Below are 25,345 nucleotides of genomic sequence, written 5' to 3'. Positions count from 1 at the left end.
GTGTGTGTGTGTGTGTGTGTGTGTGTGTGTGTGTGTGTGTGTGTGTGGTTTTGGTTTTTTGTTTAGTTTTTTTTGTCACTTTCTTTACACAAGTACCCATGATCAGATGTATTTTTATCATTCACAAGTTCTATGTTATCTTTAATTGTTAAAAGAGCAACCAGAAAATGTGTTTCCATGACTCATGTCTTATTCTGTTTGCTTACCATTATACTGCTTTGTTGTTGCTGCTGCTGCTGCTGCTATTATTTTGGTCATCTTTTTGTAATCATGCTGGAAATTATGGATTTAGCATTCTACTTATTTTTTTTTTATAATCATGGTCTTTAAAATAGTCATTTTAAGTGGATCATAGTCATATCTCCATAACAAAGATTATTAGATAAACTCATGTAAAGAGTTTTATCCTCACAAGACCAAACTTTTCAAGGAAGGACTGTAGAGTAAGTTAGCCATTTGGCCATAGAGTCACCTCCTCCTGGACAGATGAGAACACTCTCAGTTAACACTGAACTCCCTCAGTTAACACCTCTATCATTTCTGACACTTTGAAGTTTCCCAGTTTAGGAGGCAGAGAGTGAAATGCAATGGCAGCAAGATAAGACTGTACTTGAATTCCAACTCTGTACCTTGTTTAGCTGCTCAGAACAGCAGAAAACTGATTTCATGAGGTGTAGATCGCTCTTACTTCCTAGCATTAGCAAAAGGACTCATTATCAAAGTTAATACAGATAACTGTGCCAGACATAGCACACTGAATCCACATAGCAGGATATTCTTTGGTGCCTTTTATTTCACATATGAGGAAAGTGAGTCTTAAGTAGACAGTTAAGTTTTCTGAAACTCCATAACCAGTAAAAGGTCAATCTAAGTTTAAACCAAATTGTCTAACCCGAGCATTATATCTTTCCTGTATGCTACACTGCCTTCCATTTGAGAATATATGGGTCATAAAAGCAAGCAGAATGATAATAAACTATACAATGTAGCCACTCTGAGAACTATCATGCATCATGGGAAGAGGATGTGGAAGAGAATCAGAGGAAACAGACAATGTCACCCTGTGGAGAAAAGCTCCCACAGTGAGGAGAGTGGAGGCACCTGGTAGATTTTGGTGGAAAGCTCTGGCTGCACGTGTACTCTTCAAATCCATCTTGCTCCAGTACCCTACACTGCTGTGGTTTGTCAATTTCAGTGCATGACTATCTTCTCTGGCCCATTGGGAAATAGACTTTAAAACTTAGCAAAAAATAAAACACAGCATTCTATTCATTACTAGTAAAGCTTGAATCAAGAATACTCCTTGGACCCAGTGCTTAGGGCTATTATAATGGGCTTCAAGATTACTTGTCCTTTCCTTTCACTTATATGACCTCAGAGGTGCAGTTGCCAGAGAGAGCCCAAAATTGGGTTATTTGTAAGAATCATATCTGACATCTTGACATGGATTCTAATTCTTCTCAAAGGAAAGAGACATTGATTGCATGGATTTTTTTGTTTTGTTTTGTTTTGTTTTGTTTTGTTTTGTTCTGTTCTGTTCTGTTCTGTTTTTTTGAGGCAGGGTTTTTCTGTGTAGCCTTGGCTGTCCTGATATTACTTTGTAGCCCAGGCTAGCCTCAAATTCACAGAGATCCACCTGCCTCTGCCTCCTCAAATGCTGAGATTACAGGCACATGCCACTACATTCGGCTTGACATAGACTCTTTTATGAGCCAAAACACCTTCAAATGAAATTAGAGAGTCTCTCCCTCTACTTATATAAATATGTCATTATAATATGCAGTCCTATGTATTAAGGGGGAAAATATTCTGAGAGAAACACAATGATTAAACAGACTAACTCCCATATGTAACATTGTTTGGAAAAAAATATTACACTCTGCCTCCCTAACAAACCAAACCCAAAAATTGAGAACTCCATTCATTTATCAATACAAATACAACACTGTATTTTCACATTACTCAGTATTTTTAAAGAGGTGGTCAGCTCCCAAGATCTCACTTATACCTGAAAAAAGAGGAATAAAAGAACAATATTAAGCTCTAGCAGCTAGCATAACAACACAATAGAAGCTAAGCTCCACGGACCCTTCTCTACTTTGTCATCGTCTCTATATAATTCCCTGTTCTCATGTTTGTCTTCTTTCCAGAAACCTAATTATGAAAGGAAGAGATCACTTATTGCGGTCTCTGAATTTATCCTGTGGGACTCTGGGAAGTTAGGTGTCTGCAGGATACAGGGAAACAGAAATTACCATGCAATAGACCCAAAATTGCTAATCTATCCCATTCTGCTTTTGAGAAATTAGAATTCTCACTCATTCAACTGCAAAATGTGATCAGTAATACTTACTTCAACCATGAGAAACATCTCTCAGCTTGTGGTTTGATTGTCATTGCATAACAACGCTTAGCAAATGTCCGATGAAAATCTATACTGTTCCTATACTGTCCTAGGAAATAGCACTAATTAGTCATATGTAATTTCAGGTTGGTGAGATCAATGTTAATATCATGACTCACACAACATCCTGACTTACATGGCTTCTCCTCTAATAAGTGTGCCCTCTGTCTTTCAGATACTCATTTTACTATCATATTCCAAACTGCCATGCTCTTTGACCCATCTGAACCATCAACTTTAATGATCCCATACATGACACCAATTTCGTATACAGCTCTCTCCTGTTATGCCCACATTCAGCCATTCCCCAATCCCATTCAGATAACACTGTATCACCTAGTCACTTCCTCGCTGCCACTCACCCCTAACTCCTTAGTGTGTATTCAACAAAAATTTCTAGCCCTCTACACATGTTCTCAGCCTTGTCTTCCTCATTCTTGCTAGAAAAAAAAAAAAAAAAAAAAAAAAAAAAAAAAACCTAGCCACATAGGAAGCCAACTCTCCATCATTCAACATTTGCAAACATAAATGGAGGAAATGTAACTAGGATGACTGATCCACTTTAACCATGAGCGCTAAGCTTTATTCTGCTAACTGGTTCTACCTTCCTGCACCACCTCAAATTCTTTTGTCTATCTTTGCCTTGTTTCTCTCGCCTGATTACCTTACATCCTATTCACCATGACAACAGAACAAGAAGCACAGGATAGCTTCCACGTTTCTAAATACTTGATGTGGATCACCCATATTGTGTTCCCTCAGGTACAGTGCTGAAAAGAGATTTCTCATCTAAGACCAACCCTCCACATGTCTGCTGTATCCTATACCCAAATTTGGAAAATTGGTTTCATAAATAGCCTTTTACCTCTTCCATAGCCAGTTACGTACTCTACAATAGATCAGCAGAATCAGTGTAGACATAAGACATAATTTCCTTCTTAAGATTTCCAGCTAGAGCCTCCTTTCTCTCAGAAGAAAATGTTCCCTAAGACCAGTCTGTATTGCTTCCCCTACATTCTCTTCCCCATAAGCCAGAAAGATTTAGATACTATCTCCACTAAACTGGCTCTGCCAAGCTTACTAATGGCCTTCATGCTGTATTCTCAACCCTCTGCTTCCATTAGCCTCAACCCATCAGCTTTCTTTCAGATAAATGACCTCCTCTCTCCCTTGACACACCTCTGTTGAGAGCATAACTTACTTCTCCATGTTGCTATTGCTGTCTCCTTCACTGATACCTGTTTGTTCCCTGACTAAATATCCAGATGCTCAGGATTCAATCCTTGAACTCAGTTATCATTTATTTTATTTTACTTAACTTTACACATATAATTTCATCGAGTTAAATAACCACTTGTGTACTTTTGATGTAAAAAAAAATATCACTAATCTGGTTGTTACTAATTGGACTTTCCTTCAGAATCCTAGACTCTTGCATCTAACTCCTAAAATCTCCATGATGTTTCATACAAATTTAAAATATCATGCTTCAAACTAGGCTCCTCACCTTCTTCTCCCAGCATGCCCTTTTGTTATGTGAGTAAGTGGCAGCTCCATCTTCCCCAGTTTCTTGTGCCAAGCACATTAAAGTCATACCATTACTCCTATCTGTACATCGCTTGTCAATAAAGTTTGTTGACTTTAATTCTGAAATATATATACAATGAGACTGTTTCTCATAACTTTGCCTGATACCCTTCTAGTTCAAACTGCCATTATCCATTGCCTAATAATAATGGCAACAGCTTTGACTCGATCAGCCTCCCTAGTTTCACCTTTGCCCCCTTACACTGTACCCCACAGAGTAGTCAAAAATGCCCTCTTAAAGTCATAACTCAAATTATTTCTTCCCACCAGTCAAAACCATCAATAAAGTCTCAATTTATTCAGAATAAAATTTGGACTCTGTGCCCAGTCCATGCATACAAGCTGTGTGTCCTAGGCTGGCTGTCCTTCTCTCTGACCGTTTGTCATCAATATCTGCCTAGTTTACTCTGTTCCTCTCTGTTCCTATTTCACCAAGCTTGTGTCTCCCTCCAAAACTTTGCCGTGAGTAATCTCCATACCTTTCAAGAAAAAAAAAAATCCCTTCTCAAAATTCTCTGTTGGTTTCAAGCTCAATGCTATACAGGTCTATACTCAAATGTTATCGAGGCATCCTCGGGATAGCTTTATAACTCCCTCTTCCCTGTCTTTATTTTCCTTCTGAACACATAATATCATCTGAAATATGCAATGTCTGGCTCCACCAATATATACTTCATGGGATTCAGTATTTTGTATCTTTCATTCAGTATTACACTGCCAGAGCCTGGAATCATTTCCTGTGAATCATCCAAAACATTAACTGAGTGTATAAATGAGTGGATTGATAGCTTTTAAACTGTGGGATTATTAAGTTTTTTCCAGGAAAAAAAAAAAACTTCACATAACAAGGCCACAATAAAAGTGGGAAGAAAAAGTTGGAATCAGCTTCTACACTTTGATATGAAAGCTTTTCCATGCCCTTCATCAGAACAATCTGAGAGATGCTGAACCTAGGTTTATCTAAGTCTGAGATAGTTCACAGAGAGTATATTGTACTATCTAAATCAAGTCAAATAAGAAATAGCAATGGTAATTGTGTCTCATAGTCCGAGAAAGATTATTCTTGCTTACTACGAACAATGATGGAAAGGACACTGATCTTTTAATCCATCCTTTCCATTACCATCGTATCTCATCATTTTGAGTTCCTAGCAGGGTCTGTCCCTTGGTCAAGTAGAGAACCTCACTACTTCCATCACTCAGATGCTGTTATCCTTCCTGTCTCCCCAGTCATGCAGTAATCACCCTTGGCACTTGGTGTGAAAACTAACTAATGTGACCATCCTTCAAATGCCTGGGATTCCAGTACCCTATATCTCTTGTAAAGAAAAACATGAGCAACTTATAAGCACTGAAATATATAGATTTACTCCATTACTGCTACCTTTTTAAATGACCTACTCTGTGGAAGCAAATTTAAAATCTAGCATGAAGGCTCACTCTACATTTCCAAAAATTAAAACTCATCAACTCAGTAACTATCATGTTTGATAATCAAGTAGCGAATAGTTTTTGTATGTAATCACTCCATCTATCTGTTTGCTTTAGCCAACCCCATTATTCTACTCAGAAAGCATGCATTATTCTACTCAGAAAGCATGCTTCTCTCCACATGATTGCTTTATCCATATGGCTCACAAAAGGGAGTGGGTATCCAACAGGATCTATTTAAGTCCTCTGTCTGCCCCTTATGAAAAGGCAAGGTTACTTTAGCACTTTGAGCTTCAGATTTTTATCTGTAAGTGAGGTTAATAATTGTGCCTACCATATATGGTAGCTGGAAGCTTTCCTTAATATAACATGAAAAAAGCATAGTATCGTACCATAGAGATGTGGCACATGGAGAGGATATAACAGACCATTATATCGTTTGTCTTTATGAGTCTTTTCTCCTTAGGGTATGGTGTTTCCTATATACAGCAACAATGACCTCACATCCCACATGCTCATGCTGATGCTGTCATTCTTTACTTCAAGAAGTGAGAATTGTTTATCACCCACTTCCTGGATTGTATATGCTGCTCTGCCCTGCAACTTGTTTTTGCCAGCAGAAGCAGCAAAGGTGAGGCTTTGTGGTGGCAAAGCCTCACAGCATCTGTTTCGCTCTTAGAAAGACATTTGCCATGTGATGAGCCAATGTATGATGTGATGCCACAGGAAGGCAAACGCCACTAGGAGGAAACCCAGGCATCCAGCCAACAGCTATCAACAAAGCCCAGGCATGTCCATTGAGCCCGTCTTGGATTTGAGCATACAACTGCCTCATTATCTTTCTAGTCAGGTGAGTGTTCTCATACTAAAATATTGCCTGTATTACTTTATCTTAAATTACTTTTCTTTAATTTCTTCTTTTGTTAGGTGAGGGCATATATTGATTTGGTTTTGAAATTACATTGTAAGTGGATTGTATTATCTTTTCAGTAAAGAGAAGAAAGATGACTGCAATTCTTGTCATAAAAATGGAGCCAAAGAGAATAAACTATGGCCTTCGTACAACTGAATCTAATTCACCCAGACCCAGTAACATACCAACTAATGCTTGCTTGCTCATAAACTGTTAAAACTTAAAAATTACTTTCATTTCTCACAAACTCTATGATTCATCTCTTCTATCATATATCCCTTTGCCAAGCCAAGGTTGCTCAAAACTTTTCCTTACTCCTCCAACTTTTTATAAACATGAAAACAGCCTCCCATCCCATCCCTCTCCTTTCTCCCTCTCTAATTCTCTCCCTCTTTACTCCTTATTTTCCTTTACCTCTTCCCTCTTCTCTTCTCTCTTCTCTTCTCTTCTCTTCTCTTCTCTTCTCTTCTCTTCTCTTCTCTTCTCTTCTCTTCTCTTCTCTTCTCTTCTCTTCTCTAATTCCACTAAAATAATCCACCCTGTGCTCCAGGAGAAAGCCACCCCTTCTCTCTCTAGCACTAGGTTATGGACAATTCCCTGAGAATCTTAACATTCTAATGCATCTCCATGCTTCACTCTTTCCTTGCAGTGTCTAGAAAAGTACTAAGCACTTAGTAAGTTGTTCAATTTTTTGTTCTAGGTAGAGCTCATAAAACAGAAATAAATATTATCTAAAATTGAAATCAGTTTTTATAAATGTCTGACTATTTCAGATGTCCAGGGAAAAGAGTTACCTCAATAACTTCTTCCATATCCATATAGAAATCAGCAGCCCTAATAATCCTTCTATGATACAAATATCTTCACATTAAATACAGTTTTGTACAAAATTAAGTTAATAGCCTAGAAACATTCATGGAGGGTGTATTAAATTTTAATAACAGAGGTTCATAAAGCATCTTCATGTGTGAAGACAACTAGCACTTATTGCTTCAGGTACTTGACATAATATTGAAATGTTCACAGCTGCTCCCAGAATATCCCATTTTACAGATGATGAGTTCGATAAAGGATGACTGCTAACCATCTTAAAGGGCCAGTGGTAAAGTTTAGATCCCTGGAACCTACTATGCTTCCTGCTACCGCACCAGTCTTTACTTCCTTAGAAAAGCTTATGATCTAGAGCCATTACTTAATCACTTAGTCTTTGTCTTTCCCATTTTATAGGGAAGATAATGTCACCAGCATCATAGTTAAGCAGACCATATGAACTGCTTCAAACAGTATGCTCAAACCAGCTTCTGATATATAGTAACAAGAGGCCAGCTTACTGGAAGAGACATAAAACAGAAGCACAAATTTGTAATCGTTGTATCTTGTCCTCTTTTGTTTTCTGCAGAAGGGAACTCTTTGTGTTCAGGACAGTGAAGCTTTGCTTCAAACATTCAAGGGAAATTAAGCCCAAACAAAGACAGAGACACAGTAAGTAAACAGCCTGTAGCAAGTGTCTCCTGAAATAACTTTTGATTGCTATGGATTATGAAAAATATTTTCAACACTTGGTGATAGCTTATTCCTATTTTCACCATTTATTTATTGTTCTGACTTCTAAAAGTATTGTTCCTTCACCTGAAGCCATGGAATCCATCATGACAATGCCCAATACAGCAATTCTACAGAACCAAGGCATGTCAATCAAATGCTCATACTCTGGATCCCAGAGGAGTAACAGAATGAAAGAAGAAACTAAGTCACAGAGACAGAGGTGGGCTTTTTCTCAAAGTATCTCTTAGTAGATCTGTGAAGCAGAAATCTCCCTCCTCCTTAATATACACTCTCACAGCCATTGTAAGCTTCATTGACCCCAAAAGAAGTCAAGTACTTTAGCTAGGCCTGTCTGCCTTACACAGATGCCCAGAATCCTTCTGCACTGTCTGCTTACCTACTTGTAGCATGTCCAGCCCCAACCAGTGCTGGTAACAAACCCCCAAGTCCTCATGCTTTCATGCATGCCTTCCTGCTACTGTGGTTTTACTTAGTATAAATCAAATCATGACACAATTTGTTAAAAATCTTCTAATGGCTTCCAAAATTATAAAGATAATACTCAAACATGGTCATGCAGATCTAGTCTTGCCTACTTCTCTGACATCACATCCTACTATCACCCACTATACTGGGCTCTATCTGGGAAGACTTTTTTATTTTGCTCTTAAAACATGCAGGGTTGCAAGAGGGCTTTGGACCTTTGCAACTGTTCCCTCCTCTCAGCAACTCTTTGTTTCTCATATTTTTTAACAAGGTAGTTTTTGTGTGTGTCTAGCCAATTTTCACTACCTCATATTTATCACGGGATTTTTGTGATCTCCTATAACTGAAGATATTTCTCTTTAGAACATTTCTATATATCTCATGTTTTTATGCTTGTGCACTTTTCTTTTGTTTAACCTATCAGGTAGTCTACCCCATAGGGTTTTTTTGTCTAATCTTCCAAACATAATCACAATGTTTGCCATAGACATGGGGTTCAAAATTTTTTGACAGCACACATAGTAGACCCGTGAAAAGACAGGTAGCATGAATGACCGTTTTCCTCTGCATCTCTAGTATCTACTGTATGTTGGCAAGGCATCTTGTGATGGTCCCAAATTTAGGTGTCATCATACAGGATTTAGGAACTGTATTCCTTCATGAAGTAAGTGACTTAATGTTCTCCCTATTCATTCTTTTTTTATTTATTTGCACTTTATTCACTTTGTATCCCCCCATAAGCCCCTCCTTCTTCCCCTCCCAATCCCACCCTCCCTCCCCCTTCTTCATGCAGGCCCCTCCCCAAGTCCACTGATAGGGGAGGTCCTCTTCTCCTTCCTTCTGATCTTAGTCTATCAGATCACATCAGGAGTGCATTGTCATCTTCTGTGGCCTGGTAAGGCTGCTCTCCCCTCAGGGGGAGGTGATCAAAGAGCAGGCCAATCAGATTATGTCAGAGGCAGTCCCTCTTCCCATTACTATGTAACCCACTTAGACACTAAACTGCCATGGACTACATCTGTGCAGGGGTTCTAGGATATCTCCATGAATAGTCCTTGGTTGGAGTATGAGTCTCTGGGAAGTTCCCTGTCTTCAAATTTTCTGGTTCTGTTGCTCTCCTTGTGGGGTTCCTGTCCTCTCCAGATCTCCCTGTTCATTCTTATCTAAGAATATGACCTTAGCCTGTTCCACATTGGTATTTAGCTTTGAAAACTGCAGAGATATAAAAATCTTCTTTTGGCAAAATATGCTAGAAAACTTCAACATTAATATGTTCCGTTTTGATGTGTTTGACAACAATGTGATCCAAGTCATATGCAGCCCAGGGATAGGAAAGAAAGCTCAGAAGTGCCAGTAAAGCCAGAGGATATCTACAAAGACATCTCATGGGTTAAAATATAGCAGAAGACACTCCATGGGGAGTGCCTTCTTATATTACAGACCAGAGTACTCTATCCAAAATGTTTCCAGAAAGGAAAGGGGCAGATTCCAGGTAAGAAAGCCAGATATTACTGTGTCTCAGCATCCTCTAAAAGATTGCTTTAATGAAAACCCAAAGTCAGTTTCCTTTGTCTTCTAAGGTATACAAGATGGTTTCCTGGGTCCCCTCTAAAACTAAAGTGAACATTTGTCTTCAAACAAAGACAAATATTTATGCTATATGATTCTGTCATGTAATGTCAGAGTTCTGGAAACAAAGCCTAAGAAAACAGTGAAGATATGTCTACTTTCCAGGAGGTCATGTGAGTTTGCCTCATGCTTTAATTCTCAAATTGTTTTGTTTTACTAAGACACTGTTTCTACCATTAGAGTGAATTTCTTGCACGTTGCTGCCTTAGATAAGTACTTCTAATACTTCCTCCCAGCTTCATGCTCTGATGCCTGTCATGAGATACCACACCCATGTCTTTTGTCTTGCTCCTGCTAAGTACTTGGGCAGCCCACCTTTGATGCTCCTAGATTCCAGTCAAATACCCCAAGTCACATGCAGCACGGGGATAGAGAAGGGAGCTGAGAAGTACAAGTAAAGCCAGAGCGTAGCTGCCAAGGTATCCCATGGGTTAGAATATAGCAGAAGACACTCCATGTGTTAGAACCCAGCTATACTTACTGAACATTACGTTTAGGATCTGGAGAAAAATCCATTAACATCACTTGGTATCCATTTCCTGACTTTACATTAAGGTGTGTTGGCCACAAGAATGCTTCCCTCAGACTTCCCACTCACACAGAGGGAAAGTGACTCAGGACCCTAGCCTCACTTCCTAAACTCTATCACCACATTAACACCATCAGAAGCTCCCAGCTAAGAAAAATCTGAGAATGGCAGGGACATTTCCAGAAAGCATGGGGCCCCTCTGACCACCAGCTTTAGCCCAAGGACTCACTCACTATCAGTTTTGCTGAAGCTTTCTTCAAGTTGGTAGTCTAAGAACTTTCCCTTCCAAACTTCCTCCTCTAAAAATAGCACCTATTTTTCTGTCTGTCAGCTCCCCCAGATTTTACTGCATCTCTCCCATTTTCCCACAACTTCCCTAATCAACCTCCTGCCTTGTAATCCAAAGTTATCACCTTCTTGAACTAGTACATCAAAACAATACACCTTGTTTTTCCTCCTCAAACATCGTGAAGATGACATCAACAGAGGTATTGTATAAAGCAGATGATATTCTACAAACATGAGAATTCGTGTGAAGAACACAATACCTTTCATTTATTTTTCAACAGTAATGATTACTCACTATGAGCAGATTCTTCCCTGAGAAGAGTCGGGAGACCAAAAGGAGCTGTGCTCTTCTTGAAGCAGGTCATAGACTAGTGGAGCCTTCCTGGTCCCTCCTGACCTTGAGCACCGATGAAAAATTTTTTATGTGGAAATGGGGTTTGGGGAACTAGAATAAAAGTAAAGATAAAGGAAACAGGAAGAAAGAAGCAGCTATTACACCAAAGAGCTCGACTGATAGATCATGGCCATTCAAGTATACGTGAGAGCTTTGTGAATTGTGATCAGATGCGAGCTGATGCGCCCCACCTGCCAGAGCCTTGCAGCACCAGCTCAGCTTGTTAGGATGCAGTGGTTGTAACACGTCTGTGGAGAAATTCTTCAACTGTTGTCACTATCTCGTAGCCTAGAATATTCAGCTGGCTAACAGACCTCTGGGAGAATATGCTCCGTGTTGTAATTTTCCAAAGGCGACACGATTATAAAACCCGAGCAGATGGAAAGAGGACTGCGGTGGATAGGGAAAGCTGTTAGCAGTTTCCATTTGTAGACAAAACCATTATTTTTTAACAGATCCCTACTAGAATTTGATGAATCTAGTCCACTTTGCACCCTCTGCTTTGCAGAAAGCTCTGCAGCTCTGCCAGACTTTGCAAACAGTTGCAGGAGGCTATTTTCATACGTTTGTTTATATCAAAGCATTGGCTCAGAGTTTCACATTTAGCCTGCTGTTAATCTCTAACTGCCATCAATGTATAGCTCCCAACCCAGAAGATTGGACCTCAAAATAAATAGTGGTGCAATTATAATTTATTTAATATATTACTATGCACCCCATCACTCTGTGTCAAGAGCCAGCTTGCTTATGGGAGAGCTTGATTTCATAATTACATATTAGAAATCATTTGTAAGGAAAATTGATTGGTATATTTACAACGAGGATTTCACCAGAAATAACCCTGTCTCCAGCTGTACGGGTGAAGTGCTGGGTTGAAATTGGTGCAAGAACTTGAGAAGCCTGTCACCATCTTGTTTATTTCTTGTCACAGGAAGGAATAACTGCTCTGAGATCAATGAGGGGGCAAAACTGTCATCTTTGAACATCTGTGTGGTTCACAAATCAAATTTTAGGCATCATTATGGGATGCTGAAGCAAGCGCACAGTGGAAATTTGTGAGGCTCAAGTTCCAGTTGCTAGTACTTTATAAGTAAACTGCCCAGCATGTCCAGATCCACTGCTCTGGCAATGTGTGGGCCTGCTGAGGATGGCAGGTTGTCACAGAGGCGTGGAGAACCACCCATCAGCCTACAAGATTGATGAGTGATAGACCAAAGACTATCATTTGGTGGTCCCTCCACAGCAGTAACAAAAGCATTTAGACAGTGCCAAATCCAACTTCCAGGTCCTGGGCTGAGTCAATTCTCTCTCAGGCTTTCTTCTCTGAAGGTTGCAAACTCTCTTTTACTTATAATTCACTGTTCATGATATCTGGCAACAAAAAAAAAAAAAATTCTTTTACAACTGAGTAGCTCATATTTTTTGTTTGCTTGTTTGTTTGTTTTTTGTTTGTTTTTTTTGTTTGTTTGTTTTTGTACCAACTGCCTGCAGCCTTTGTTTCTAGTTTGGCAAAAAACAAATTACATCTCATTTTATTATTATTTGAAAGTAAGGAAATCAATCATGCTAATTAAAACCTCAAAACAGCATCAGCCTAAACAAAATGATGATGAAAATAATAATCATAGTAGTAATAATACTGTCTTTTCAGTTAGACTGGACTTCTCTGAGGAACACATATCACATATGGAGGATTGTCACCATGCCTTTGCACATTTGTTTATTTCCTGGTCCCTGAAATAATTCTAAATATTTCACTGCAAAAATGACCAAACCAAAGATCTTTTAAAACAGATTGAGTTGAATGATGTTGCAAAAGAGATCTCTTCTGCTATACTTACTTTTCCCTTCTAGTGTAAAATCTTCAAGTCTTTGCCTCTTCCATGAATTAAACACCTCTGAGCTTTCTAGTGAAAGCAATGAAGCTTTATTCACCTTCTAAAAGCCAGTGCCCACCTGTGTCTACTCCATAGTACGCCTTGATAAATGGTTGTTAAACTGAACCTTTTTCCACTTATGGGTAAATAACAATTTGTCCTGTAAATTTTCTAAACTCAAAACTTTCCTTCTTTTTCTAGGAACATGTATTGTTTCTCTCTGCAGTAAGTCCATGAAAATTTTTAATTTATTTATTATTTATTACAATTTATTCACTTTGTATCCCAGCTGTAGCCCTCTCCCTCATCTCCTCCCTGTCCCACCCTACTCCCACCCCTTCTCACTCTATGCCCCTCCTCTAGTCCACTGATAGGGGAGGACCTCCTTTCCTTCCACCTGACCCTAGCCTATAGGCCTCATCAGGACTGGCTGCTTTGTCTTCCTTTAGCAGATGCTGAACTTTGGGCAGAGCGCAAGGAATCTTCTGGAAGAAGGGGGAGATCTAAAGACCTGGAGGGGACAGGCCATCCACAAGGAGACCAACAGAGCCAAAATATCTGAGCCCAGGGGAGCCTGCAGAGACTGATACTCCAACCAAGGACCTTGCATGCTGAGGACCTAGACCCCATGCTTAGATGTAGCCCATAGGCAGCTCAATCTCCCTGTGTTCCTGAGTAAGGGGAGCAGGGGCTGTCTCTGACATTAACTCAGTGGCTGGTTCTTTGATCACCTCCCCCTCGGGGGTGGGGAGCCTTAACAGGCCACGGAAAAAGGCAAAGCAGCTAGTCCATGGAACTTTTATACAAATGAATTCTTTAAGATTTTCCATGTCTACATACTTTCCTAACTATGCATTCTTATTTCTGGCAGAGTATGATATAAAATAAACCAGATGAACATAGGATGGGTTATCATGCACATCTACAGGACTGGTACTTAATAAATGCTGGGTGAATTGGATTGAACCAAGATGAGCTGAATTGGTACTTGGATGTCCAGCAGGAGAAATAGATAAAGTGCTACCTCTTTGGTTCTAATCTTAATGATCTTGCTGATGTCCCATGATGAATGAGGACAAGATAAACTGTTTCCCCTTTATCACCTGCCAAAATTGAAAATGCTGACAGCTCTTCATGCCCTGTTGATTCTTTTCCTTCTTACAAAGGATGAGGTCAGACAAGTTTACTTGCAGTGATTGTATTGATCTTCATACTTAAGCTGCAATTGGATCTTCCCCTTGCAGGCAAGTTGTCATTGACTTTTACTTGCAGAGACAGATACTGACCCTGGGATGCTGTGGAGGAAGCCAAGACTCAGTATTCAATTGTGAGCGGCCCACTGAGCTGAAATTTTTATACTGACAGAGCTAACTTTCATTATCTTGTCAGATGGGCGTTTTTTATGTCATTCCCAAAAGAGTTTTATACAAACACAAATTTGTACAGTGAGAAAGGGGATATTATGTTAATAAGCCTTCCAAATCAAAGAAAATTTGCATCCTTTTCAAATTCATCCCTGTTATTAGAAATTACATACTTTGTGTAGCAAAGACCAACAAAGGCCAGAGCTACCTGGGTGATGTGATTTGGACAGACAACCATTTGCCTTGGAACAGAAGTGTCCACTTTATGAAATATATTCCTATTTTGGAAATGACTTTGCAAAATAACACATTTGTCCTCTTTAGAGAAGGCAAAACCAAGGCTTGGAGAAAACAAAGGCTATGTTCACTAAAACACTGCTGATAAGAAGACTAATACCAAAGCAAGCGCTACTTTTTTTTTTTACTACCTTTTTTTTTTTTTGCTTTTGTGACATTAAGCCACATGTAGATGTTTTCTTATGCAATATCATACTTCATAGAGCAGTCCTGTGAAAGGTTGTGATACCTTTCCAGACACACACTGGTATACTTTATTATAATTGCATTATAATACAATTCCATTATTTCCTCCTTTCCTTTCCTCCCTCTAAAACACTTCCATACACCCCCATTTTCACTCTTTGAAATTCTTAGCATCTTCATTATTTGTTGCTACACACATATATATGTATAGTGTGTGTATATAAATGTATTCCTAAATAAACAATACAACATTCTCAGTCTGTACAACGTTACTGGTATCTATGTTTTATATTTTCAGAGATGATCATTTGATATTGGGTAACCAATTAGTAGTCTCTTCCCTGGGAAGACTATTTCTTCTACACACAACATTACTAAATTTCCTGTAGGTCTTTTGGTAGGTTTGAGGCCTTGTGAACTTTCCCCTGTCCACAGTTAGCATGTCTATTAGTGTCAGTTTTGTTCCACTGATGTTTATGCAATCTCAAAGTTATTCCTCTCAACGAGCTAAGTTCTAAGACCTGTATGCCAAAAAATATCAATGTGGACAAAAATCAAAGAAAATCCAAATTTGTGAAATAAAAGATTTGCATTAAAATGTCAATTCTCCAAAAGATAATATGACATTCACTTTAACATAATGTTACCAAACTCCTAGCAAGAGTTCTTGTAGATTTTTGCAAACATGTGAGTTGTTGTTGAATTCTGTTCAATATTTACCTGGGATGCAATAACCTTCTCAGTACATGTACATAGATGGCAGCTTTTAGAGACCTTTACTGAAGAAAATACTAACACTTTAATGGTACAATAACTGGAGGGAAGCATTTGTTTAAAGTTGTGGATAGGAATTCTCTGTTTGACCTCTGTCTCCAAATGAGGGAGGTTCCTGCCTTTGATATACAGAAACTTTTTAAAGGCTGATTAATTGAAAGAATAGTTGTTGTTATTGTTGTTGTTATTAATGAGAATTTTGGTTCTAAAGAAAGAATTAATAGGATGTTCTCCATTTCTTCACACGGATGCATTCTCATATCACACTCAGAAAATCACCATTGACCAGGAAGAGGGATGGGACTTTTGATCTGTCAGCTCCCGTTTGTAATGATCATTCTACCTAATCAAGGATGTGGAGACTTTCATCATATAGACTAGAACACTAGAGGAGCTGCACTGACTCAGCGAAGCATCATTGTTTCTCTCTCACCGCATTCATGTGACATTTTAATGTATCCTGGTGCCTTTTAAACAAAATTTTAAAATGTATTGAAAAACATAAAAGTGAAAAATAAAATGAAATAATTAAAGAAAACACAAATGGAGGAAATAATGGAGAGGAAGAATTTAGGGAAGAAAACAGGAACTACAGAGGTAAGCATAACCAACAGAATACAAGAAATGGAAGAAAGAATCTCAGGTGTAGAAGATACAATGGAAGAAATCGATGTATCTGTCAAAGAAAATGTTAAATCCAAAAAATTCCTGACACAGACCGTACAAGAAATCCAAGACAATATGAAAAGACAAAACCTAAGAATAATAGGAATAGAGGAAAAAGAAGACTCCCATCTCCAAGGCCCAGAAAATATTTTCAACAAAATCATTGAAGAAAATTTCCCCAAGTTAAAGGAGAAGCCAATAAGGATACATGAGGCCTACAGAACACCCAACAAATTTGACCAGAAAAGAAAATCCTCCCGCCACATAATAATCAAAACACTAAGTATACAGAACAATAAATAAATAAATAAATAAATAAATAAATAAATAAATAAATAAATAAATAAATAAATAGATAGATAAATAAATACTAAAAGCTACAAGGGAAAAAGGCCAAGTAACATATAATGGCAAACCCATTAGAATCACACCTGACTTTTCAACAGAAACTATGAAAGCCAGAAGGGCCTGGACAGATATCATGCAGACCCTAAGAGAACACAGATGTCAACCCAGGCTACTATACCCTGCAAAACTCTCAGTCCTCATAGACGGAGAAAACAAGATATTCAATGACAGAAATAATTATAAAAAAAGGGTTCTTGTAGATATAGGCAAGAGTATTCTAAGTTGGAGATAGATAGATAGATAGATAGATAGATAGATAGATAGATAGATAGATATAGATAGATAGATAGATATAGATATCAAGGAAACCTTGTAACAGGTAAATAATTTTGAAAAATAATGAAGTGAGAAAAATTCATAGTCCTAGTTTCAAGTTTATGTTATATCTCTGATAATGAAATGATGAAGACTGGGAATATTCCATTACACAAACTTGTACAATTCCATTTATGTAGCAATCTTAAAGTGACAGAAGTAGAGAATAGGATGGCAGACTGGTAGTGGACAACAGTTACAGGAAAGAAGGGACATGAGGGGAACATTACTATGAGGGACAAGGATGAGAAGTCCTTCTGGTGAAGGAGTCTTCTGCATCCTGACTGCATCACTGACAAAAACTATTTTTAATTTAATTTAATTTTACATTTTATTCATTGTATATTCTTACTGTAGCCCCCTTCCTCCCCCTTTCCCCTTCCCCTAGTCCACTGAAAGGGGGAGTTCTCCTTCCATGCCATCTGCCCATAGCTTATCAAGTCTCCTGAAGACTGCCTGAATACTCTTCCTCTGTGGCCTGTCAAGACCTCACTGCCAGGGACAAGTGATCAAAGAGCAGGCAGCTGAGTTCATGTTAGAGACAGCCCCTGCTCCCCTTACTCAAGAATCCACATGGAGACTGAGCTGCCAATCGGCTACATCTGAGCAGGGGGTCTAGGTCCTCTCCATGCATGGTCCTTGGTTGGTGCATCAGTCTCTGCAGGACCTGCTGGGCTCAAATCCTTTAGCTTTGTTGGTCTCCTTGTGGGGCTTCTGTCCCCTCCGTGTGCTTCTATCTCCCCCCACCACCTTCTTCCATAAGACTCCCTGCACTCTGCCCAAAGCTTGGCTGTGAGTCTCGCCAACAAACCAAATAATCCAATTAAAAAATGGGTACAGTGACAAACTCTTAACAGTAGTATTATTAGAGTTTTGAAAATCATTTTCAGCAGGGGAGGTACATAATAATACATAGAATCTTACCCAAAAATGTCTTGTGGCTGTATGTAAATCTACAAATATCTCCAGATGAAATTCTTCATAGAAAAATATACCACTGTCAGACACTTTGATGCAAGTCTATAATCCTAACATTTGAGAGCTGAGGCAGAAGGATGACCATGAGTTTGAGAACAGTGTTGGGGCTACATTGCGAGACTCTGCTTCAAAACATCCAAAATAACTTTTAAATTTAAAATAAATTTAAAAATATATATGAAGACAGGAAAAAGCTTTAAAAATAGCATTCCAAATGTTGTCAAAAACATTAAGCTCCCACTACTGACACACGTCACTTCTTGTCATATTATCTTTATGTAATTGATTGATTCTAGTGTTCTCTAATTAACTTACTTAGAGATCTATTTCAATATGGAGGCTCTGGCTAAGATGCTCAATCCCCTTTCAGAAAGGCAAAGAGGATGGACATCAGAAGAGGGAGAAAACAGGGAACAGGAGAGGAGCCTACCACAGAGGGCCTCTGAAAGGTTCTACCCTGCAGGGTATCAGAGCAGATACTGAGACTTATAGCCAAACTTTGGACAGAGTGCAGGGAATCTTATGAAAGAAAGGGGAGAGAGAGAGACCTGAAGAGGACAGGAGTTCCACAAGGAGAGCAACAGAACCAAAACATCTGAGTACAGGGGTATTTTCTGAAACTGATATCCAACCAAGGACCATGTATGGATATAATCTAGAACCCCCGCTTGGATGTAGCCTGTGGTAGCTCAGTAACCAATTGTCTTCCCATTTTAAGGGGAAAAGGGACTATTTTTGACAGGAACTCAATGGCAGGCTCTTTGACCTCACCATACCCCAAGGGAGGAGCAGTCCTGCTAGGTCACAGAGAAGGACTTTGCAGCCAGTCCTGAAGATACCTGATAAAACAGGGTCAGATGAAAGGGGACGAGGTCCTCCCCAAGCAGTGGACTTGAAAAGCGGCAGGGAGGAGATGAGGGAGGGAGGGTGGGGTTAGGAGGAAATGAGGGAGCAGGATATAGCTGGGATAAAGAGTTAATAAAATGTAACTAATAATAAAAATAAAAATAAATTAAAAAAAAAAAGACCTGAAGAGGACAGGAGTGCCACAAGGAGAGCAACAGAACTAAAATATCTGGGCAAAGGGGTCTTTTCTGAGACTGATAATCCAAGCAAGGACCATTCATGGAGATAACCTAGAACCACTGCACGGATGTAGCCCATGGCAGTTCAGTGTCCAAGTGGGTTCCATAATAATGGAAACAGGGACTGTCTCTGATATGAACTCAGTGGCTAGCTCTTTGATCACCTCCCCCTGAGAGGGGAGCAACCTTACCAGGCCACAGAGGAAGACAATGAGACTTGATAGACTAGGATCAGAAGGAAGGAGAGGAGGACCTCCCCTATCAGTGGACTTGAAAAGGGACATGGGTGGAGAAGGGATAAGGAGGGTGGGATTGGGAGGGAAGGAGGGAGGGAGCCTTGGGGGGGGATACAAAGTGAATAAACCGTAATTAATAACTTTATTTATGGGAAGGGGACAAGATGGCGGCGCCAGGAGAACACTACGTCTGAGGAGCAGAATAACACTTTCCATACAGTGATCAGGAGACTGAACTCTGGGCCCTAAAACAACAGCTATCATGTTTCCCAGGTGAGAGGAACCCCCCACAGCATGGAGATCAGTCCAGTCCACTCTCAGGTCACCCAGCCAGAACCCGGAAGAGATCCCGGGTCGCGCAGGCACTATGTCGCCAGACCAGAGCCACATGCCTGCATGTCCCGATCACCTTCCCAGGCTGAACAGTGGGCACAAAAACACCAGAGACTGGGAGTCCCAGTCAAAAGAAAAACCCACAGGGAAGGAAGGCAGCAGGACTGGCCATGGGTCACCCAGTCTTTACCTGGAAAAGGTCTTGCAGTCCGGCTGGTATGAGCCACCATCACTGAACTGGGCTCAAGCCTCAAGCATGGAGAGTTGCGCGTGCCCAGCTCTCCAGCACAGATGGAGCTGTGCAACCCAGTGCAACAAAGATTTAGAGTTCCTGTCGGAAGAGGGCCCCACAGGGAAGGAAGGAAATGGGGACCCAAATTAGGTCAGCCAGTATATCCCTGGAAAAGGTCCCACAGACTAGCAGGCAGGCATGCTACCAGCCCAGAGACATGCTCTGTACCAACTATTCCTCACAGACAGAACTGTGCACCCCAGGACACCAGAGACTTGGAGTCACTCTCAGGAGAAATCCTCACAGGGAACGAAGCAAAGGGGACAGAATTAGGCCACCCAGTATATCCCTGAAAAAGGTCCCGCAGACCTGCCCAACCCAGGGACCTGCTGTGCACCAGATAGCCTGCTGCTACCAGGAGAGCGGTATTCACCCGCCACAGATTACCGCTTGGGTACTGGGGCACAGAGCCCCAACCTCAGACCTACAAAAGACCGGGATCCCCGAGATCAACCTCCAGATACTGCTCCAAGGGGCAACCAGTTATCCCTAACAAAACTGACCAAACCAGTTACCAAACTGTGACACAGGTTACAGCAGCAGATCACTAAATTTACATCAAGAAACCCAGAAGCAGGGCAGCTGTCTCCAGGACTTCTCCAGGTGAGAGGAGAACCCTCTTGACTAACAAGGACCACAGTTACCACTCAGGTCTCTATGCCTGAGGTGAGCAGTGGCAACTCCTGAAAAACAACAGCCATCCAGTGACTATAACCAAAAAGCTGAGGAGGTGTCCTTCAGGAAAAACCATCTCCCTGCCAAGGGGATTCTCTCCACCACAGGATTCCAGGAACCACCAGAAACTAACTCCAAACACTTAAGATAGCCCAATGGGTAGAGGCCAGTGTACAAGCTCAACAAAAGACAGAGCAATATGGCATCTCCAGAACCCAGTTATCCAGGGGCAAGTAGCCCTGGACACCCCAGCATAATTGAAATTCAAGAAGATGACCTAACATACATGCTCATGAAGAGGATAACAGAGGAAACAAATAAAATGTGTAAAGACCTAGAAGAAGATAAACTCCAACAGATTATGACCATCCATATGGAAATAGGGGGAGATAAAAACAAATTATGGCCATCCATAAAGAAATACAGGAAGTTGCAGCCAAAAAGTCTGTGGCCTTTAGAGAGGAAATGCTTAAATCACTGAAAGAAATAAAAGAAACAGAGGATTGTTCAAACAAACAGCTGAAGAAATTGAAGGAAAAACAGAAAAATACAGTCAAACAGGTGAAGAAAATTAACAAAACGGCTCAAGATCTGAAGATAGAATTGGAAAAATTAAAGAAAACACAAATGGAGGAAATTGAGAAAGAACTTAGGGAAGAAAACAGGAACTACAGAGGTAAGCATAACCAATAGACTACAAGAGATGGAAGAAAGAATCTCAGGTATGGAAGATACAATGGAAGAAATCGATGTATCTGTCAAAGAAAATGTTAAATCCAAAAAATTCCTGACACAGACCATCCAAGAAATCCAAGACAATATGAAAAGACAAAACCTAAGAAAAATAGGAATAGAGGGAAAAGAAGATTCCCTCCTCCAAGGCCCAGAAAATATTTTCAACAAAATCATTGAAGAAAATTTCCCCAAGTTAAAGGAGAAGCCAATAAGGATACATGAGGCCTACAGAACACCCAACAAATTTGACCAGAAAAGAAAATCCTCCCGCCACATAATAATCAAAACAGTAAGTATACAGAACAAAGAAAAAATACTAAAAGCTGCAAGGGAAAAAGGCCAAGTAACATATACCAGCAAACCCATTAGAATCACACCTGACTTTTCAACAGAAACTATGAAAGCCAGAAGGGCCTGGACAGATATCATGCAGACCCTAAGAGAACACAGATGTCAACCCAGGCTACTATACCCTGCAAAACTCTCAGTCCTCATAGACAGAGAAAACAAGATATTCAATGACAAAAACAAATTTCAACAATACCTACACACAAATCCAGCATTACAGAAGACACTGGAAGGGAAAATACAACCCAAGAAAATTAGCTTCTGTCAAGAAAACACAGGAAATGATTAACCTTACTACAGCAAAACAAAAAGCAACCAAGCACACAACCTTATGAATACAGCCAACATCAAAATCAAAGGATCTAACAGCCACTGGTCATTAATCTCTCTCAACATCAATGGACTCAACTCTCCAGTAAAAAGACACAGATTAACAGAATGGATACGTAAACAAAACCCAGCAATCTGTTGCATACAAGAAACACACCTAAGTCACAAAGATAGGTATTACCTGAGGATAAAGGGCTGGAAGATGACTTTCCAAGCAAATGGACCCAAGAAACAAGCAGGAGTAGCCATTCTAATATCTGATAAAATAGACTTTCAACCAAAATTAATAGAAAGAGATAGGGAAGGACACTTGATACTCATCAAGGGAAAATTCCAACAGGAAGATAACACAATCCTGAACATCTATGCCCCAAATACAAGGGCACCCACATTTGTAAAAGAAAGATTGATAAAATTTAAACCACATATAGATCCTCACACATTAATAGTGGGAGACTTCAACACCCCACTCTCAACAAAGGACAGGTAAACAAAACAGAAATTAAACAAAGAAACAACGAATAAATAAATAATAAAGTGTAATTTATAAATAAAAAATAAATAATAAAGTGTAATTAATAAAAGTTAAAAAATAACTTTATTCACTTTGTATCCCCCTATAAACCCTTCCTTTCTCCCCTCCCAATTCCACCCTCCCTTCCCCTTCTTCACACCTGCCCTATGGGGGATATTTCATTCAGATTGTGACACATCTCATGTCTGTTTGTCTGTCTATGTATCTATCTATCTATCTATCTATCTATCTATCTATCTATCTATCTATCTTTTATCATCTCTCTCTGACTTCTTTCTATCTATTTCTATCCATTTATGTATCTATTATCTATCTCTATCTACCTATTATCATCTGCCACTACTCTTAATTACTAGTAAGCCAATCTATTAAACATATAAATATATGGCTAGTTTGAGCATGGGAACAGATGCAGAGACTCCCAGCCAGACACTATGCAGAGAGGGAGTCTAAATTGGAAGTTTTAGTCAAACTCTTCCCCTCAGACCACAGAGAATCCCACAGAAGAGAGGACAGAAAGACTGTAAGAGTCAGAGGAGATGGAGAACACCAGGAGAACAAGGGCTTCTGACCTAACTAGGCAAGGTGTATATGAACTCACAGAGAGTGAAGCAGCAAGCACAGGGTCTGCAATGGTCTGCACCAGGTCTTCTGCATATAGATTGTAGTGATTAGCTTAGTATTTTCATGGGACCTCTGACCTCTGAGTCTTTGCTCCTGGGACTCCCTCCTCTTGAGTTGCCATGTCCAACATTGATATGAAAGGTTTTGCTTCATCTTATTGTATTTTATTTTGTCATGTTTGGTTGTTCTACCTGAGAAGCCTGTTCTTTTCTAATGAAAGACAGAAAGGGATTGGGTCAGGATGGGAAGGTGGAAAGGGAAGTGGGGAAGAACTGAGGTGAGAAACTATAATCAGGATTTATTTATGAGAAAAAAAATCTATTTTCTTTTTTTCATAAATTTTTTTTTGTTATTCACTTTCCATCCTGATTGCAAGTACACTGATAGGGGAGCTCCCCCTCTCCTTCCTTCTGATCTTAGTATCAGATCTTCCCATCAGATCTCATCAGGAGTGGCTACATTGTCATCTTCTGTGGCCTGGTAAGGCTGCTCCCCCATCAGGGGGAGGTGATCAAAAATTTTTAAAAAGAAATCTATTTCAATTTATATAATTTAAATTTGTATCATTTAACTTTTGTTGATTGAAACATTTGGTAAATACATAAATAACCACTTTAGACTCCTCAGTTACATCCAGGATGCCACAGATTTATATTTGCTGATTCTGTTATCCAGACTCCACCTCTAGTCATGATTCCTCCAGCAAACTTCTCCTGTGACTAGATAATCCATGTTTCCCCTACAGGGTACACATACACACACACACACCAGACACATACACAGACACACATACACAGAGATACACACACATATATACACGCACAGAGTGGGTCTTTTGTTCCTTTGGATCACCCTCTAGTCCTGGTACTTTGTCATTCAATGGTGTCTTAAAGTTATTTCTCTCACCTGCAACATTTCTAATTCCTTCTTTATCCCACGTATGGTTTTGATTACATACTAATTAATGCAAAGTCTATACAGTGGTCATGGATCTGACCCACACAGCCTGGATATTTCTTATCAACAGAAACAGATACCCCTCCTTACTGCTCAGACAATTGCTGGTAGTATCTGGCAGATACATTCTTCTCCACCATGCTGACAATGCCACAGCCTATGTTAAACTGTTCTCAGGTACATGAAGAGATATGGGCAATCAGTGACCTAACACCCATCTAGATCTGGACAACAGGAAGAGTGATGCCAGCTCCAAATCTACCTTGGGGTCATCTGAGCTCCCTGTTACAAATCCATCAACTTCTCCCTATGACCAAATCAATTTCCACCTCTTTCTCTAGTTGTAAAATAAATTCTACACACATTTTGTCAGAAAAACTCAAACTAAAAAAAAAAAAAAATTCTAGGGATTCTCTGAAACACAGGTTTTAAAATGAGACTCAAGAGCAGGACCATCTGAACTAGTTGACAACAGTAAATCTGTCATAGGTGGTAGATGAGGTACTAGGAGTCCTCAGGATATTGCAGCTGCAAATGTTATGTTTCTCGCTGCTGGAGATCTAAGATGGGATGCTGCAATATCTCAAGTGTTTCAAATGTTCAAGAAAAACAATTTCAACAACTATGGAAGTAGATGGTTTCTTCTGAGGGAATTTATTGATTGACTGAAGAAATACAATAAAAGGTTGAAGATGATCAATCACACATATAAACCAAAGTATAAAAGACCTTATAATGCCTTTGGGGTAGTATATCAGAAGATTTCTCACATTCTAGGACAGAAGACAAAAGAAATAAGGAGCAGACCCAGAATTTAAGTACAGTGACAAAGAAACCCCCAATAAGGCAATACTGACCCAGACAAGCCTGCCCCATGTATACCAGAAATCCAACTAGAAAAGCCTGTGGGGAAGGGGAAACTGTGGTCAAAATATATTGTATGAATTTTCAATTAAAATGAAATAGGAAAAAGAAATCCACCAAATCTTTAATAGGCTCAAATTACAGTGTGCTCAGCTAAGCAGTACTTGGCCTGGCAAGAAAGTAAAGGCACATCCTCTGAATGAGTGGCAGTCACACACACACACACACACACACACACACACACACACACACACACACAC

The sequence above is a fragment of the Psammomys obesus genome, unplaced genomic scaffold (genome assembly GCF_907164565.1).
Source record: "Psammomys obesus unplaced genomic scaffold, mPsaObe1.curated_primary_1811, whole genome shotgun sequence".
NCBI lineage: Eukaryota > Metazoa > Chordata > Mammalia > Rodentia > Muridae > Psammomys > Psammomys obesus.
This window is presented reverse-complemented; position numbering follows the sequence as displayed.